At 43.1% G+C, this 18,912-nt stretch overlaps 1 pseudogene; it reads right to left on the minus strand.

Moving 5' to 3' along the window:
- Positions 1-9,339: 9,339 nt before the first annotated feature.
- Positions 9,340-9,433, minus strand: LOC111823292 (annotated as a pseudogene).
- Between the last annotated feature and the right edge of the window lie 9,479 nt (positions 9,434-18,912).

Below are 18,912 nucleotides of genomic sequence, written 5' to 3' on the forward strand. Positions count from 1 at the left end.
GTCATATTGGAATGATAATTTTAAAGAAAAAACAAACCTCTTATATGACAAAAGATATAACAAAAGTTAAAAGCTAAGATAAATGATATGTGGAGAAACAATACTTATACCATATGTAACAAAGGATTAAAACCACAACATGATGTTTTTAAAGGTCTTTTACATGAATAAGACAAAGTAGATTTATATACTCAAGATGCAAAGAGACTGAGTTCCAAAAGCTGCAGTTAAACAAAATAAAATAAACCCCCCAAAATCTACCTGCAAAAATTTACATGTGCACAGAAAAACGTATGGAAGAACATATACCAAACTGTCTGTTTCTCTGCCAATACCATGCTGTTTTGATTATCATAGCTCTATAGTATAATTTGAAGTCAGGTAGCATGATACCTCCAGCTTCGTTCTTTTTTTTTTCTTTTTTTTTCAGGATTGCTTTGGCTATTCTGGGTCTTTTTAGATTTCATACAGATCTGATGATTTCTTGTTCTATTTCTTTAAATAATGACATTGACATTTTGATGGGGATTGCATTAAATCTGTATATTGCTTTGGGTAATAAGCATTTGATAAACATCCATTTATGATTAAAACACTCAATAAAATAGGAATAGAAGCAAAGTACCTCAACATAATAAAGGTCATATATGATAAACCCTAGCCAGTATTATACTCATGGTGAAAACAAAGCTTTTCCCCTAAGATCAGGAACAAGACAAGGATGTCCACTCTCACCACTCTTATTCAACACTAGAGGCCCGATGCACGAAATTCGTGCATTAGGAGGGTTCCTAGGCCTGGCTGGTGATCTGGGCCGATCTGTGGGACGACTGGCGGGGTGATCAGGGGGCTACTGCTGGCACCCACCTTGGCTGGCCTGGGGCCTACAGGCTGAGGGCAGCTCCTGCGTTGAGCGTCTACCCCCTGGTAGTCAGTGCACGTCACAGCGACCAGTTATTCCAACGATCATTCCGCTGTCTGGTCTATTTGCATATTAGGCTTTTATTATATAGGATAGTACTGGAAGTCCTAGCCAGAGCAATAAGGCAAGAGAAAGAAATAAAAGGCATCCAAATAGGGAAGAAAGAAGTCAATCTGTCACTTTTTGCGGATGACATGATGCTGTATATAGAAAACCCTAAAGACGCCACCAAAAAACTACTAGAAACAATAAACAAATACAGTCAAGTTGCAGGATACAAAACCTATGTGCAAAAATCCATTGCCTTTCTCTATACCAACAACAAAAGTTCAGAAAAAGAAATGGAAAAAACAATTCCTTTTGCAATAGCAACCAAAATAATAAAATACCTAGGAATAAACTTAACAAAGAATGTGAAAGACCTATATATTGAAAATTACAAAGCATTATTAAAAGAGATTAAAAAAGACACAACAAAATGGAAAAATATCCCATGTTCATAGATTAGTTTAAAAAAATTTTCTGAATGATAGCTTTACCTTAAATAGCTAACACTTTCAGTAAGAATCACAAGCTTCCTGGTTTTCCCAACAATTACTTAACCTCAAAATCTTGACATTTGGAAAATATATCCTCACATTATCGAAATTCTCCTAAGAATTCTTTAAGTAAAAATATGCCAACTTTTGTCGTCCCCAAATGGGCCACTATATTCAATTTCTAGTGGCCCTCTGTTCAAAGGTAGTTCCAACCTTATTTCAAATGTAAAATGTCTAAACTAGACAAGAAATATAGCACCACATGAACAAAATACGCCTACCAGTAACAGACAGCAACTGGTTGAAGAGTCACTGCAAAGTAATTCCATATTCACTTCAGTTTCAATTCTGAATCATTTCTGGGTCATTAAACTGGGGAAAAAATGGTCACCACTGACTAAACACAAGCTTCAGCCCCCAAATCACTAAATGTGGAGAAAGTACATGCCCTCAAGAAGACTGCCAATGGAGGCTTTTTCCAAAAAAGTGGTTCGGAAACACAGCAAAAACCTTGTATAGGTACCACGTTAATTCCCTCAACCCCTTTGGAAACTACTGGAAGTAAATGACTGAAAAGTAAAACAATGAGAAAAGATCATTTTCAGATCTTATACTAGTATACCGCAAGCACATGAAGTACTGAAATTAGAAGATTAAATCATTTTGCTCTAGATGAATTGGAAATTAGCTTTATTGGTTTCTTATAATACACGTAGAAATTTTCAGCTGCTAAAATGAATTATATAACTACTTGGAGGGTTTTTTATTACTTAAACTTAATAAAATGTATTACATGTAGATTTACCTAATACTAATTTATCGTTACTTCATTAGACCCAAATTTATTAGTGATAAAAACTGCCAGTTGTTGGCATAAACCCAACCTCCCCTTTCCCTAAAACTGCAACTCAAACAACTTTAAGCTAAAACAATCAGTGCCCAGAACCAAGATGGCAGCGTAGGTAAATGCTGGTACTCGTCACCTCCCAAAACCACATCAAAATTACAACTAAAGTACAGAACCATCATTCAGAACTGCCTGAAAGCTGGCTGAATGAAGTCCTACAGCTGGGAGAGAAAAGAAGAAGCACACCGAGATTGGTAGGAGGAGCGGAGGCGCAAAACCATCTGGTCCAGCACTCACGTAGGCTGTTCTTTCAATCCAGAGGAAGATCATCTCTGTGGAGGCCACCTGTGAGGAGCAAGGGGTCCCAGCCCCACACCAGACCCCCGCCCCCACCCAGGTTCCCGGAGCTGGGAAGAGAAGTCCCTGTAACTTCGGGCTGTAAAAACCGGCGGGGATTATGGCCAAGGGACAGGAGGCTGCAGGAGAACCAGGTGTCCCTCTTAAAGGGCCAGTGCACAAATGTATTCAGACTTGCTTCCTCTGAGTTCCAGCACCAGGAGGTACTGGGGGACCCTGACACATACAGGAGGAACTGGATTGTCTGGCATTGGAGCAGGAACTCGGGGGCGGCTTTCTGTCGGAGGAGGCAGAGATCACTGTTCCTATGCCAAGACCTCCCCAGTCCCAGGGCCGACTGGCAACTGTATCTGAGTCCCCATCACTTTGGAACACACTGTTTGCTCTGCCCTGGTGATTCCCTGAGACCCCACCCGATCCTATCTACATCCCCACCCAAGTTGTTTGAAACAGCTTTTCCATATGAATGGCCTGTCCTGGCTTAGGCTTCAGACTTTGCTAAAATCTCTCAAGCAAGCTGCAGCTGGGTCAGCGTGCCTCTAACCTATCAATAAAAGGCAAAAGACACGGCACTATCACCAGCTTGCCTTGCTTCACAGCTGGACCTCGCCTGGGCACTTCTAAACCCAATACAATTAGGAGGAATCTGCAGATCTCTCTGTAGCTCCTGCTGGGTGGCCTCAGGGAGTGGTTGACTTTGCACCTCCCTGGAAACCCAAGAGTCAGTGCAACCGGTGGACAGTTTCATACCATACCAGATTACAACTCTACACATCCACAAGAGACACAACTCAAGGGGCAGACTCAGTGAACACCAATCCCCCATGAAGCAAGTCCTGCTCCATAGAGGTGTCTCCTGCACAGCAGCTCTTCCACTGAAGTCAGAGCTGGTCCTCACAGTCAATTGGCCTAGAGGTCAATTCTTCCCAGTGATGCCAGCAGCAATCAAGTCTCAACTACAAGAAGACTGTGCACAGTGCCCAGCTCAGGTAACTGGGGAGGCTGAGCCACTAGGCCCTATAGGACACCTACTATACAAAGCCACTCTACCAACTCAAGGAGACATAGCAGCTCTACCCAGTAAATAGAAACCAACACAGGGAAGCAGCCAAAATGAGACAAAGAAACATGTCAGAAATGGAAGAAAGCAAACTACTGGAATAGAGTTCGAAACCACAGTTATAAGGTTACTCGAGAATCTTCTAGAAACCTCCAAGGGACTTAGTAAGACTTTCAAGAATCTTAGTGAGAATGCCAAAAAAATGGAAAAGGACCAGTCCAAAATTAAGCATACACTGACTGAAATAAAGAATAATATACAGGGATTCAACAATACAGTAGAGGATTCTGAGAATCAAATCAATGATTTGAAATATGAGGAAGCAAAAAACATCCAACAAGAAGAGCAAAAAGAAAAAAGAATCCAAAAATATGAAGATAGTGTAAGGAGCCCTTGGGACAACTTCAAGTGTACCAACATTCGCCTTATGGGGGTGCCAGAAGGAGAAGAGAGAGAGCAAGATATTGAAACCTATCTGAAGAAATCATGACAGAAAACTTCCCCTACCTAGTTAAATCAATCCTATCTAATAAAGAGGGAATATGCTAATTACCCTCACGCTGTTGCAAAGATGGTGGTGCCCACAGCCAATAAGGAGGGAATATGCTAATTGACTGCCCCACCCTCAAAGATGGCAGCGCCCACAGCCAATAAGGAGGGAATATGCTAATTGACTGCCCCACCCTCAAAGATGGCGGCGCCCAGTGCCCTCAGCCCCCCAGCCACCCAGGGCCGGCCTGAGGCGCAGGTAACCAAGGCCGGCCGAGGCTTGCGCTGCCAGCAGTGGTAGCAGCAGAGGTGTGATGGGACGTTGCCTTCCCCTGATTACCGGGTTGCCTCCCGCCCCTGAGGGCTCCCGGACTGTGAGAGGGGGCAGGCCAGGCTGAGGAACGCCCCCTCCAGTGCATAAATTTTCATGCCTCAGGCCTCTAGTAGACTTGTAAGTCCAGAAAACACAGAGACTCCCAAACAAGAGGAACCCAAAGAGGCCCACACCAAGACACATCATAATTAAAATGCCAAGGGTTAAACATAGAGAGAATCTTAAAAGCAGCAAGAGAAAAAGCAGTTAGCTACCTACAAGGAAATGCCCACATGATTGTCAGCTGATTTCTGAACAGAAACTATGCAGGCCAGAAGTGAGTGGCAAGAAATATTCAAAGTGATGAACAGCAAGGACCTACAACCAAGATTAACCAGCAAAGCTATCATTTAGAATTGAAGGTCAGATAAAGAGCTTCACAGACAAGAAAAAGCTAAAGGAGTTCATCACCACCAAACCAGTATTATATGAACTGTTAAAGGGCATTCTTTAAGAAGAGGAAGAAGAAGAAAAAGATAAAAAATATGAACAACAAAATGGCAACAAATACATACCTATCAACAATTGAACCTAAAAATCAAAATAAATGAATAAGAAATCCAATGAATAAAATAAACTGGTGAATAAAATAGAATCAGAGGCATGCAAATGGAGCAGACTGGCGATTCTCAGAGGGAAGGGGGTGGGGGGGCAGGAAGAGATTAAACAAAAATCTTGTATGGATGTATGTCTTACCTATGGACACAGACAATGGGGTGGCAAAGGCCTGGGGTAGGGTGGGAACCAGGTAGAGGAGAACAATGGGAGGGGGTAGATTTGGACATCTGTAATACTCTCAACAATAAAGACTTTAAAAAATAAAATAAAATAATCAGTACCTCAGAAGATGTAATCATAACTCAAATGAAATCATAAATTAATGAGGTAATTCCCCCACAAAGGAAAGAAGAGACTCATTACCTGATATCATATATGTAAAAGGCACAAATCTTGATTTCTAGAGCACCCATGCTCAGAACCACTAAGCATGGCAGCATCCTCGGCTCAACTGAAATTCACCTGCCAGGATACTTGCAACTAAAACAAACTGTCGGACCTAGTTTCTGTTTTTCAAGAGGTAAACAATCTCTCTGGCCTGATTTACCAATAAAGATGTGAGTAAAAAGAAATTATCAGGAGGTGAGCATACCTAGGTTTTAAGTTCTTAGTGAAATTCCTTGTCTTAAAAAAGAAAGACAAATCTTATTAGTAATGTTAAAAATTGTCCACTCTACGTGTCATATTCAGTCAGAAAAAAAATTGCTCTTCAGGTAGACTGGTAACTTTTTTTTTAAATATATTTTATTGATTTTTCACAAAGAGGAAGGGAGGGGGATAAAGAGTTAGAAACATCGATGAGAGAGAAACACCGATCAGCTGCCTCCTGCACACCTCTGACTGGGGATGTGCCCGCAACCAAGGTACATGCCCTTGGCCGGAATCAAACCTGGGACCTTTCAGTCCGCAGGCCGACACTCTATCCACTGAGCCAAACTGGTTAGGACAGACTGATAACTTTTTAACTTGCCAATTAGCATAATATCATAAAGATCTAGGAAAAATGGGCCTGCAAGTGTACAGCATTAAGAATTCATAGAGAGATTAGTCAAGAGTAAACAGGCTCAATACTAAGGTCAAAAATCCTTCAGTCTTTTTAATGTTGGAATCATTCCTGTGTTGAGACTTAAGCTTATTCTCAAGTGTAATTTGTCAGTAACTAAGAAATTTTTAAAAACAACTTAGAGTACTTGTTTTATCCAATTTATAACATACTTCAACAAAGAAACACCAAAAATTATATAATCTATAACTTTATAATTATCTCAAATATATTTTAAATAAAAACAGCATACTATTTATTGCCTCCCATTCTTAACTCCTTTTTCCATATTCTCTGAGATATGCTGACTCTCAATATTAGGAAACAAAGACTAGTTCACCATTCCTCCAATTCATCTACAACGCATTTTACCTTCACTGGTAGTTTTGTATTTGCCCATAGCTCACATTTCTTTTCTACTGAGAAGCACTGCCACAAATTAGGATAACAATACAATTTAGCATGCTATCTTATCAGACTTTAGACGTTATAATTATCGGCTGCTACTCAGATCTTGATTTTTCAATTCTTAGACCTAAAGTAGTCCCTTCTGAAAAAGGCACCTTAATAAAACAACTTCAACTTAAGTTCTTTCTACAAAAAAGGCAGAGTAATTAGTAACCAAATGGCTCATAAATTGAGTTCTCTTAAAACACTCAAAGTATAACTTAAAGTTAAGTAATATATCTGAACTGCATTTAACTTTTAATTACTAAAAATACTATGCTAGAAAATTGTTAGGAATCGATCCCATAGAAAATAATTTGTCTCTAGTGATCCTTACCCAACATAAAATGGAATGTGACTTGACTTGACCTGCTGATAAATCCCAAACTACTTTAGTACATTAAAAAAGGAAAAAACATGAAGACTAAGTTTTGCATTTTAACAATGTGCTATTTAAAACAATAAAAAGGAAAAGCACTAAATAATGCATCTCATTAAGAAAATAAAGTTTCCTTTTATAGCAAATCAGACAACCTACTAACTTGCAAATAATCCATGAAAACAAATTTTAAACCTAAATAGAAACTGAAATATGCCATAAGACAAAATATTCTATATAAAGGAGTTTAACAAAATTGATGTGTGACAACTATAAATAGCTATTTTCACCCAAATCGAGCACCTTTCTTCAATATCCTCACATTTTTAAAAATCTTAGTCCCTGGATTAAGATTTTTTTATTCCAATCAATCTAAAAACTAACAATGTTTCCTTCCATGATCTCATGCCATCAAGAGACTAGAGCTAATTTTTCCTTCTAGTTATACTTCCTGACTTGCTATTTATGTGTCTATGTGCTATGCATTTCACACTCAATGTTATTTGTAAACTCTTGAAACTTATTATCTTCAAGGTCTAATGCAAGCCTTTAGAAGGGCCTTCTGAACTGTAACATTTCCTGCCTCCAGGGCCCGTCCAGAGATCCATTCCAATTCTAACTTTTCTGAACCAAAGGCTGAGTTCTGCCTCTTAATCATGCAAGATTCAGCACAGGACCCAAGTAAATCACTTATCTGAATCTCAACAAATCAGTCATCTGAATCTCAGCGATTAGACAGCTATATTACAGACCATTCCCATCTTTAGAGAAGAGTAAATTATGTTAATTTCCTCCAATCTGGCAGAAAAGTATCCCTTCAGATCTTTAAACCTTGAAAAATAACTCTTTCACGGGGTAAGTAAAATTTACCAAAGCAACATTCTCCCCAACCTGCATTTAAATATGCATTTTAAATATGACCTTAAACATACATGACTTGCATCATGCTAGAATGACATAACAGGACCTAAAACAGCTCAAAACAAGTGCTACCTCCATTCTTGTTCTCTGATGGCAAGCAGGTTATTTTTGGACCAACCCTATGAAGTGGTACTTTGTTACTATGAACTTCATCCTCTGAATATTCCTTTCACATTCAACTTTGGTTCTTGCTTTCTGGCACAAAGCTCCAAAACCTCAATGGAATTCATAATGAAATGCTGGGTCACTATAGTGCAAAAAGGTCAAACCTACAAAAGCTTTCTAAGTGAGAAATCTCTTCAATAAAAGCATATAGAAACTTGCTGACTTACCAGTTCTCTTTTCCCAACAACTATTTGCTTTCTTTGGAGCAAATCCTCAAACACAAAAGTCAACCACCTAGCAAAACTCAAATGCAGACAGGTGTTTTGCAAGCACAGTAAATCTCAAGAGTAACTAATCAACATGAGATAACATCTACTAACAAGCTGCTAATTAGCGTGTGGGCAGTTAACTGCCTAAAAATCTCTCAGTTAAGACGAGCTTTGAGAAAAAGAAAGAATACAACTAAAAGGAAAGTAAACCCATTTTCCACCAACACAAAACCTGCAAAATGAAGAATTACGTAGGTCAACTAGTCCTGCCACACAAAACCCCTCTAGGGGCCCAAACAAACCCTTTGGAGTACTGTTCTACTTTAATCCTCTAAAATCCACGGTTAGGCTTATTAAGGAAAATCCGGAAGAGCTGGACAAAACCGTTGCTTTATCTCTTTTTAAATGAGTAATCATCTGAAAATTAGAAGCACTCTAATGTCAATTGAAAAAAAAGCATTTTATCACAACAAGACTGCCTTGCTTCATTAGTTCTGTTCCCCAGATAGTAAATTTCTCTAATTTAAACTTCTCTTATACTCACAAGACCCTAAAGTTAGTTCCTGCATAAGAAAGACATGACAGAAAATGCTCTATTTCAGACATAAGAACTTCTTATGTTTTACAGAGAAAGGGGGGCCGCACTATAGAAAAAGAAAATAATTACTTAGCAAACTTCCCCAAGTCATAGCCAATGAACTGATCTAACACTGCATGCCACAGAAAAGCAACATGTCTAGCACCAGGTGAGAAATCAAGGTCACTAAGGGGAAGTCCTCATAACACTATATCTCTTCCCCTATCTGCTTTGATGTCAGCTGGGTGCCAACACAATTTCTTTTTGTTTTCTTCTTTAATAAACACAAGTACATAATGTTTATCTGAAATTCCAATTTATTACAAGTTTACCCCTCAATGGGGCCCTTCCTCCTTAAAGACAATTTAAAAACAAACAATTCAGGTGTCACTGAAGTGGGAACACAGGATTCTTACTGTTAACAAGAACAGACAGGCTCCCTGAAGGGCCAGCCTAAAATAAGGACCACTTCCCGAATTCACATGTCATCCTTGCACAGGGCCCATGCTAATCTTCTCTCGTTCCAATTTTATCCTTTTTTTTAAATATGTTTTTACTGATTTTTAGATAGAGAGGGAAGAGAGAGAGGAAGAGAGAGAGATAGATCGGCTGCCTCCTACATGCCCCCCACTAGGGATTGAGCCCAAAATTGGAGCATGTGCACTGACCAAGAATCAAGCAGGCAATCTCTTGGTGCATGGGACGATGCTCAACAGCTGAACACCACCAGCCAGGCTGTATGGTTCCATTTTAGAACATGTGCTGCCGAAGCAAGCACCCACTGCAATTTCTTGATGCCTTTTCTTCCACCTACCCTCCCTGTGTATTCTGCATTAAAAGACTCTGAGAAAAATGTTGTTTGTCTAGAGATACCAAGACTATAAAATGAGACTTTTTAAAAAGACACTTAGAATGCCGGAACTAAGTTACATCATATCCTAGAAAAACCTGCCAGCAAGTCACACCTCAAAATCATTTCTACTTTGCAGGCTGACTCTCAGAATGAATTAAATGTTCAATCAGCAAGTTAAATGAGTGTTTTCTAAGGGATAGCAAGTTTTAACAAAGAAGATTACAAACTGGTATAATAAACTTAAGAATGTTTGAGGCTAGCCTTCCAAATATACCTTAAATATATTATCCTATCTAATAAAAGAGAAACATGGTAATTAGCCATACGGTCCCTACCCTTCCCATTGGCTAATCACTGAGATATGCAAATTAACTGCCAACCAAGATGGCGGCCGGCAGCCATGCACTGAAGCGAACAGGGAGGCTTGCTTGCTCCAGTGACAGCGGACTCCAACGTTCCCCGCCTGACTTGCCGGCCTCTCAGCTGCAACTCTAACCAACTATGTTGCAAATATAGAAGCTAAACAAAACCCCAGAAAACCTGCGTTAGTCAGCCGGGCTTCAGCCAGCCGGACCGCAACATTGTATCAAATACAGAAGGTAAACAAAGGCCAGAAAGCTGCTTTCAGCAGCGAGGCCTCAGAGCTAAAGCTGGCCCAGAATAAAAAAGAAAAAAAGGAGCGGTTGGGAGCTTCAGTCACCTGCCAGCCTGAAAACGGCCCTCAGCCCCTCAGCCAGACTGGCCAGGTACCCCAGTGGGGACCCCCCACCCTGATCCAGGACACCCTTCAGGGCAAACCAGCCAGCCCCTACCCGTGCACCAGGCCTCTATCCTATATAGTAAAAGGGTAATATGCCTCCTGGCACCGGGGTCAGCGTGACGGGGCAGCGCCCAAAACCCCTGATCGCCCTGCGGCTCTGTGTGTGACGGGGGCGGGGCCACAACCTCCCTATCTGCCCTGCTCTGTTCGTGACAGGGGAAGGCGCCCCAACCCCCTGATCAGCCCTGCTCTGTGCCTGATAGGGGGGAGCTCCCCAACCCCCTGATCACCCTGCAGCTCTGTGTGTGACAGGGGGCGGTGCCCCAACTCCCCTATCGGCCCTACTCTGTGAGTGACGGGGGAGCTCCCCAACCCCCTGATGGGCCCTGCTCTGTGTGTGACAGGGGGGAACTCCTCAACCCCCTGATCGGCCCTGCTCTGTGCATGACAGGGGGCAGCGCCCCAACCCCCTGACCTGCTCTGCTCTGTGTGTGACAGGGGGCAACGCCCCAACCCCCTTATCGGCCCTGCTCTGTGCGTGACAGGGGGTGACGCCGCAACTTCCCTATCGACCCTGCCTTGAGTGTGACAGGGGGCGGTGCCCCAACCCCCCAATCCGCCCTGCTCTGTGCATGACAGGGGGCATCACCCCAACTCCCCAATCGGCCCTGCTCTGAGCCCGACCAGGGGCTGCACCTAGGAATTGGGTCTGCCCTCTGCCACCCGGGAGCAGGCCTAAGCCAGCAGATCGTTATCTCCTGAGGGGTCCCAGACTGCGAGAGGGCACAGGACGGGCTGAGGGCCCCCCTCCCCCCCGAGTGCACAAATTTTTGTGCACCAGGCCTCTAGTAAAGCTATAATAAGTAAAGGTGTACAGTAAAAGCAAGCAAAGATAGTACAATCAATGAATTAAAAGAGTTCAAAAATGTGTCCAATTATCTAGAGAATTTGCAGATAAAGTAGCTTTCTAAATCAAGAGGAAAAATATGGATTATTCAATAAATTGTATTGGGACAGCAAGTGAGACTGCTGGAGAAAAAAGATAGGTTCAGTCATTCAATAAATGAAGGACCTAATCTGAGGTAAGTACTGTGGTAGACAATGAAAATAAGACAAGGAAAAAAATTACATATTCCATTGTCCCGAAGGAGCTTACAGTCAAGTAGGATAATAAAGCCATCGATAACCACAAAAACAAATGTAAAATTACAACTTAATAAATTCCACGACTGATCCCTTTCTCATATGGTTTAAACCAAAATGCATTCTACATGAAGCAAATATCTAAATTTAAAAACGAAACCATAAAAGTACCTAAAGAAAACATGGCTAAATGTTTTTATAAGATTAGAATGAAGAAGGAAAATGAGAAGCCATAAAGTAAAACAAAAATCTGACTACATAAAGACGTTTACTTTTTTTTAAAATACACACAAACACAAAGTCAAAAGACGAACACAGAAACGTGTCTATAGTACTTTAAGGGGTAACTAACTTCCCTAATATTCAAAAAGCTGTTGATTATAATTTTTTTTAAAGCCCAATAGAAAAGTGGACAAAGGACACAGACAATTCCAAGACAAAACACAAACAGCCAACGAACAAATTAAATGATATTCAGATTCACTAATAAATAATTACACACTAAAATGACATTTTCTTTTACATGTGGGATTGACTCACTTAGAGATGCTGGTTGCAAGTGTTGAAGAGAACAGAAAAAGTGGTCTTATACACTTTTGTGTGAAGGAGCCTGGCCTTTCCTGGAAGGCAATTTGGCAACATTTATAAAATGTTAAGCACTTATAGTTTGATTCAGACATTCTACTTCTAGTGAACTTTACATTAAATTACGGAGAAAATAGAGAATCTAGTTTCAAAAGAAGATTCTAACTTTGTATATATCATAAAAGAAAAGAATATAACTTTTAGGAAATTTACTGTAGGTTGGACCTAATAAAATTCTAGTATTTTAAAAAATTAAGTCTGAGACTTAAGAGACTTTTGAGTAGTAAGTAGTTCAGCAGCAAATGGAATAGAAAAGAAACACTAGCACAAGTGTGCACATATAAGTATGAGGAAACATTAACTGACATATAATTTGTAATTTAAAAAATCTGGAAACAACTTTAAAATCTATCAGTAGGATACTACTTACAAAAATTATAGTGTATTCATAAGATGGAATACTCTATAGCCATTAAACAGATTGAGACTAGCCCTAACCAGTTTGGCCAAGTGGATAGAGCATGGGCCCCAGATGGAAGACACCCAGGTTCGATTCCGGTCAAGGGCATGAAACCTCAGTTGTAGGCACCTCCCCGCCCAGGCCATGGTCAGGGCACGTGCAGGAGGCAACCAAGTGATGTGTTTCTCTCACACAGATATTTCTCTGTCTTTCCCTCTCTCTTCCACTCTCTCCAAAAATCAATGAAAAAATATCCTCAGGTGAGGGTCAAATAAAAAAATAAAATAAAAAAAGATTGAGACTAGGACAAATGTACTGACATAGAAGAATGTTGGAGATATATTATAAAATTAAAAAACAAGTACTGTAACAAAATAGATGTGTGGTGTGGTCCTTTTTAATAAAAGAATATAAACACTTTATATGGTACATATTTTTTAAAGTTTGATTATAAGACACATATATAGGCAGATAGAACTGGCTGTGCACATATGGCTCTTGAATATATTCTTCTTGTTACTAACTCACAAATCATTACTATAGTATAGATTTTTTGCTTAAGTTGTTAAAAAAAATGAGGAAATCAAAATTTAAAATGTTTGTGCTGAAAACAAAACCATCACAAAAGTGAAAAGACTTCACACAAAATAAAAAATATCTTTAAGTCATATATCTTATAAAGGAACTATATTCAGAATATATAAAGAATTCTTATAACTCAGCAATAAAGAAAAATAACCCAACTAAAAAAATGGGCCAAAAGAAAATCTAAACAAACACTTCAAAGATCTACAAATAGTTAGTCAGCATATAAGAAGATGCTCAACACCATTCATCATTAGAGAAATGCAAATCAAAACCACAGTGAGGACCTAGCTGGTTTGGCTCAGTGGATACAGCATCAGCCTGCAGACCGAAGGGTCCTGGGTTCGATTCCGGTCAAGGACACATGCCCGCGTTGCGGGCTCGTTCCCCAGTGTGGGACATGCAAGAAGCAGCTGATCCATGATTCTTTCTCATCATTGGTGTTTCTCTCTCTCTCTCCCTCTCCCTTCCTCTCTAAAATCAATAAAAATATACTTTAAAAATGAATATTTTTAAAAATTTAAAAAATCAATGGAAAAAATATCCTAGGGTGAGGATTAACAAAAAAATACTTATACACAAATGTTCCTAACAGTATTGTTGATAATAGCCAAAAAGTGGAAATTATGCAAAAGTCCATTGATTCATGAGTGGATGAACAAATGCAGTATATTATTCAGCCATAAAAAGGAATGTAATTCTAACATATTACAATACAGATGAACCTTGAACACATATGTTAAGTGAAAGAAGCCAGGAACAAAAGGCCATATATTTTATATTTTATGATTTCATTTAAATGTAAATTGTCCAGAATCAGGGAAAAACATATAAAGTCGTATCAGTTGCTTAGGGCTAGAAGAGGGAGGCTGGGGAAATGGACAATGACTGTTGATGGGTATGCCATTGCCTTTAAGAGGAATGAAACTGTTCTAAAATCGATCGTGATAGCTGCACAACTCTGTGAACATACTTAAAAACACCAAATTGGGTAAACTGTATGGTATATGAATCATCTGTCAATAAAGCTGATGTAAAAATATCTATACTAATAAAAGGGTAATATGCTAATTAAACCAGACATCCATCTGGACGTCCTTCCGGACAAAGCCATGGAGACGGAGGCTGAGGCAGAGGCGGTTGGGGCAATCAGACCGGCAGGGGAGGGCAGTTAGGGGTGACCAGGCTGGCAGGGGAGGGCAGTTAGGGGCGACCAGGGCAGCAGGGGAGGGCAGTTAGGGGCGACCAGGCTGGCAGGGGAGGGCAGTTAGAGGCGACCAGGCTGGCAGGGGAGGGCAGTTAGGGGTGATCAGGCAGGCAGGCAGGTGAGCGGTTAGGAGCTGGCGGTCCCGGATTGCAAGAGGGATGTCCCGGATTGGAGAAGGTGCAGGCCGGGCTGAGGGACACCCCTCCCCCCCCCATGCATGAATTTCGTGCACTGGGTTCCAGCATAATAAATAAAAAGTAACTAGAAGCTCCGTGAGGTTAAGTGATTTGCCCAAAGAAAACTGCCTGACTAGTAAAATTAAAATTGGAAACACGTGGCCTGACCCCCACACCAAAGCTCAGTTCATTACTACAGGCTGCCTCTGGCAATTGATAGCCAAATAGGTTCCCCAAAGAGTCGGAAAAGCAGAAAACAGTGGTACTATCATAAGAAAGGAAGAGAAATCTAGGTAACACAAACTGAAATGTGATTTTCCAAAATTTAATGTGACTCCCAAATGGACTCTTGGCCTAAAACGTTAAACAACCATTGACATAGGACACTGACTAGTATTAACAGTGCCCTTTTTACTAAGCGCTTGATTAGAGCGGGCACTGGATGCAGCTGCTTACTGAAAAGGAGAGAAAATGAGATAGGGGGCAGCAGGCTGAAATCACTGCCACTCTTCTGCATAAGTCAACAAGGCCAATCAGTAACATGCTGCTGATTGTTATTCTTGAAGACTGCAAACTCCTCTAAAGAGATCCAAAAGTATTATGCCAAGATTTAAGTACCTCCCAGAATTACTATGCAAATATAAGGTATTTTTTTTAATATATTTTATTGATTTTTTGCAGAGAGGAAGGGAGAGGGTTAGAGAGCTAGAAACATCGATGAGAGAGAAACATCGATCAGCTGCCTCCTGCACACCCCCAACTGGGGATGTGCCCGCAACAAAGGTACATGCCCTTGACCGGAATCGAACCCAGGACCCTTCAGTCTGCAGGCCAACACTCTATCCACTGAGCCAAACCGGTCAGGGCCATATAAGGTATTTAGATATAATATATGAAAGGGGTGCCTCTGCAGCTGACTTGGACACAGAGATCATCTGCTGAAATACAGCTGCCCCATTTGACTAGAATAACAATGTCACTGTTGATGAGAAACAGAAAGTAAGCTAAGAGCATACAGTCACTAAAAACATTATTTTGAGAGTTTCAAAAAATGAACTCCTAAAAAAACTTATCTATTGTCAGAACACCGCTTATGCAACGTTAGAACATTTTGACAGAAGCAAAGGGCAATGGGAGGCAGGAAAGAAAGAAAAAATCCTGCAGGTGCCCAACTTATCCTACTGAACACATAGCTCTGCTCCTGCCTCCACAGTGAAAACAGTTCTGTTCCTTGTGGCATGTGAATGAAGATTTCATTTGCCATGAACAGAAAACAACTTACTACATGAAAATGTCAACTTGTTCTCTGGAACACTACACTAGCAGTGAGCAGAAAAAAACTTTTAAACAAGAGAGTTTGGGCTATTTCCTCATCAAATTTTTAACATCACTGGCCCTTTATCATTCATTTCAGTTCATGTAAACTCCAACACAGTGGACAAAAATACCAACCTGAAGTATACACCACAAATAAAAGATTATATAAAATACCTTGTCCTCAAATTTCTAACAACTCTGACTTATTTATCATTTTAAATTAATGTAGAAGCTCTCCTAACCCATTTCCCCTCAACCAACCTGCCAAAACAATCAATCCTTTCCCTTCTCTCTGTAAAACAACTGATGCCCTCAGCATGTGAAATGGCCCCAATTAATAGCTTCTCTCTTATTCCTAAGTATTTCTGTTCCCATCCATCAAGCTGCATGCTGACCAAGAATTGTTTTTACCCAAACTATTTACACCAGTTCTTGTTGTTATAGCTATATAATTTCATTTGACAGGTAAACCAATAAGAGATCAGGGAGAACAGAAAGACATCTATATATCTACACTAATAAAAGAGAAACATGGTAATTAGCGTACGACCACTACCCTTCCCATTGGCTAATCAGCATATCCTTATGCAAATTAACTGTCAACCAAGATGGCGGCCGCAGCCATGCACTGAAGCGAACAGGGAGGCTTGCTTGCTTCAGTGACTGCGGACTCCAACGTTCCCCGCCTAACTTGCCGGCCTCTCAGCTGCAACTCTAAGCAACTATGTACTATGTTGCAAATAAGAAGCTAAACAAAACCCCAGAAACCGGCTTTCATTCAGCCGGGATTCATCCAGCCGGACCACAACATTGTATCGATGTTTTCAGCAGCAAGGCCTCAGAGCTAAAGCTGGCCCAGAATAAAAAAAAAGAAGAAGAAAAGGAGCGGTTGGGAGCTTCAGTCACCCGCTTCCGGAAAACAGCCCTCAGCCCCTCACCCAGACTGGCCAGGCACCCCAGTGGGGACCCCCACCCTGATCCAGGACACCCTTCAGGGCAAACCAGCCAGCCCCCACCCATGCACCAGGCCTCTATTCTATATAGTGAAAGGGTAATATGCCTCCCAGCACCGGGATCAGCGGAGCAGCGAGGCTCCCGGCACGGGGATCAGCGTGACAGGGGGCAGCGCCCAAACTCCCTGATCGCCCTGCGGCTCTGTGTATGACAGGGGGCGGGGCCACAACCTCCCTATCCGCCCTGCTCTGTTCGTGACAGGGGAAGCGCCCCAACCCCCTGATCAGCCTGCTCTGTGCTGTGCCTGATAGGGGGGAGCTCCCCCCCTGATCGCCCTGTGGCTCTGTGTGTGACAGGGGTGCGGTGGCCCCAACCCCCTGATCAGGCCCTGCTCTGTGCCTGATAGGGGGGAGCTCCCCCAATCCCCTGATTTCCCTGCGGCTCTGTGTTTGACAGGGTGCAGCGTGCCAACCCCCTGATCGGCCCTGCTCTGTGGGTGACAGGGTGCGGCGCCCCAACCCCCCGCCCCCCACGGGCCCTGCTCTGTGTGTGACAGGGTAGAGCCATAACCTCCCATCCGCCTGCCGGAGTGTGACAGGTGGCGGCGCCCCAACCTTCTGATCGGCCCTGCTCTGTGGGTGATAGAGGGTGGCGCCCCAACCCCCCTCCACGGGCCTTGCTCTGTGTGTGACAGGGTAGAGCCCCAACCCCCCTGATTGGGCCCTGCCCTGTGAGTGACAGGGGGCAGCGCCCCAACCCCCTGATCGGCCCTGCTCTGTGCGTGACAGGGGGTGGCGCCGCAACCTCCCCATCGACCCTGCCTTGAGTGTGACAGGGGGCGGTGCCCCAACCCCCCAATTGGACCTACCCTGAGTGTGACTGAGGGTGGCATCACAACCTCCCGATCCGCCCTGCTCTGTGCATGACGGGGCAGCGCCCCAACTCCCCAATCGGCCCTGCTCTGAGCCTGACCAGGGGCTGCACCTAGGGATTGAGCCTGCCCTCTGCCACCTGGGAGCAGGCCTAAGCCAGCAGGTCATTATCTCCCGAGAGGTCCCAGACTGCGAGAGGGCACAGGCCGGGCTGGGTGACCCCCCCCCATCCCCCCGAGTGCACAAATTTTTGTGCACCGGGCCTCTAGTATATATATAAAGAGCCAGGGGCTGTCACATCTAAAACAACCAAACAGATGACCAAACAGGCTGCATGGGGCGACCAGGCCGGCAGGGGGGTGAGGGACAACCAAACGACTGAACGGCAGGCTGCGTGGGGTGACCAGGCCGGTAGGGGGGGAAGTGAGGGGTGATGAGGCCGGCAGAGGGGGGAAGTGAGGGATGACCAGGCTGGCAGGGGGTGCAGTTCGTGGCAACCAGGACAGCAGGGGAGGCAGTAAAGGTGACCAGGTTGGCAGGGGGGACAGTTGGGGGTGACCAGGCCGGCATGGGAGTGCAGTTTGCAGCAACCAGGCCGGTAGTGAGGGCAGTGAAGGACAACCAGGCAGGCAGAGGGGGGCAGTAAGGGGCAACCATGCTGGTGAGGGGGGCAGTTAGGGACAACCAGGCCAGCAAGGGGGGCAGTTGGGGGCGACCAGGCCAGCAGGTGGGGCAGTTAGGGGTGATCAGGTCGGCAGGCAGAGGTGGTTAGGGGCGATCAGGCTGGCAGGGGGGCCAGTTAGGGGCAATCAGGCAGGCAGGCAGGGAGGAGTTAGGAGCCAGCTGTCCTGGATTGTGAGAGGGATGTTCGACTGCCGGTTTAGGCCCGATCCCCAGGACATCCCCCAAGTGGTCCTGCATTGGAGAGGGTGCAGGCTGGGCTGAGGGGACTGCCTCCCCCCCTCCCCCCGCTGTGCACAAAATTTGTCTATATATATAAAAGGCTAAGTATCCATCCATCCGACTGGTTGCTATGATGTGCACTGAACACCAGAGGGCAGAATCTCAACACAGCAGCTGCCATGATGCGCACTAGCCATCCAATCTAATAAAGA

The sequence above is a fragment of the Myotis lucifugus genome, unplaced genomic scaffold (assembly GCF_000147115.1).
Source record: "Myotis lucifugus unplaced genomic scaffold, Myoluc2.0 scaffold_448, whole genome shotgun sequence".
Lineage (NCBI taxonomy): Eukaryota > Metazoa > Chordata > Mammalia > Chiroptera > Vespertilionidae > Myotis > Myotis lucifugus.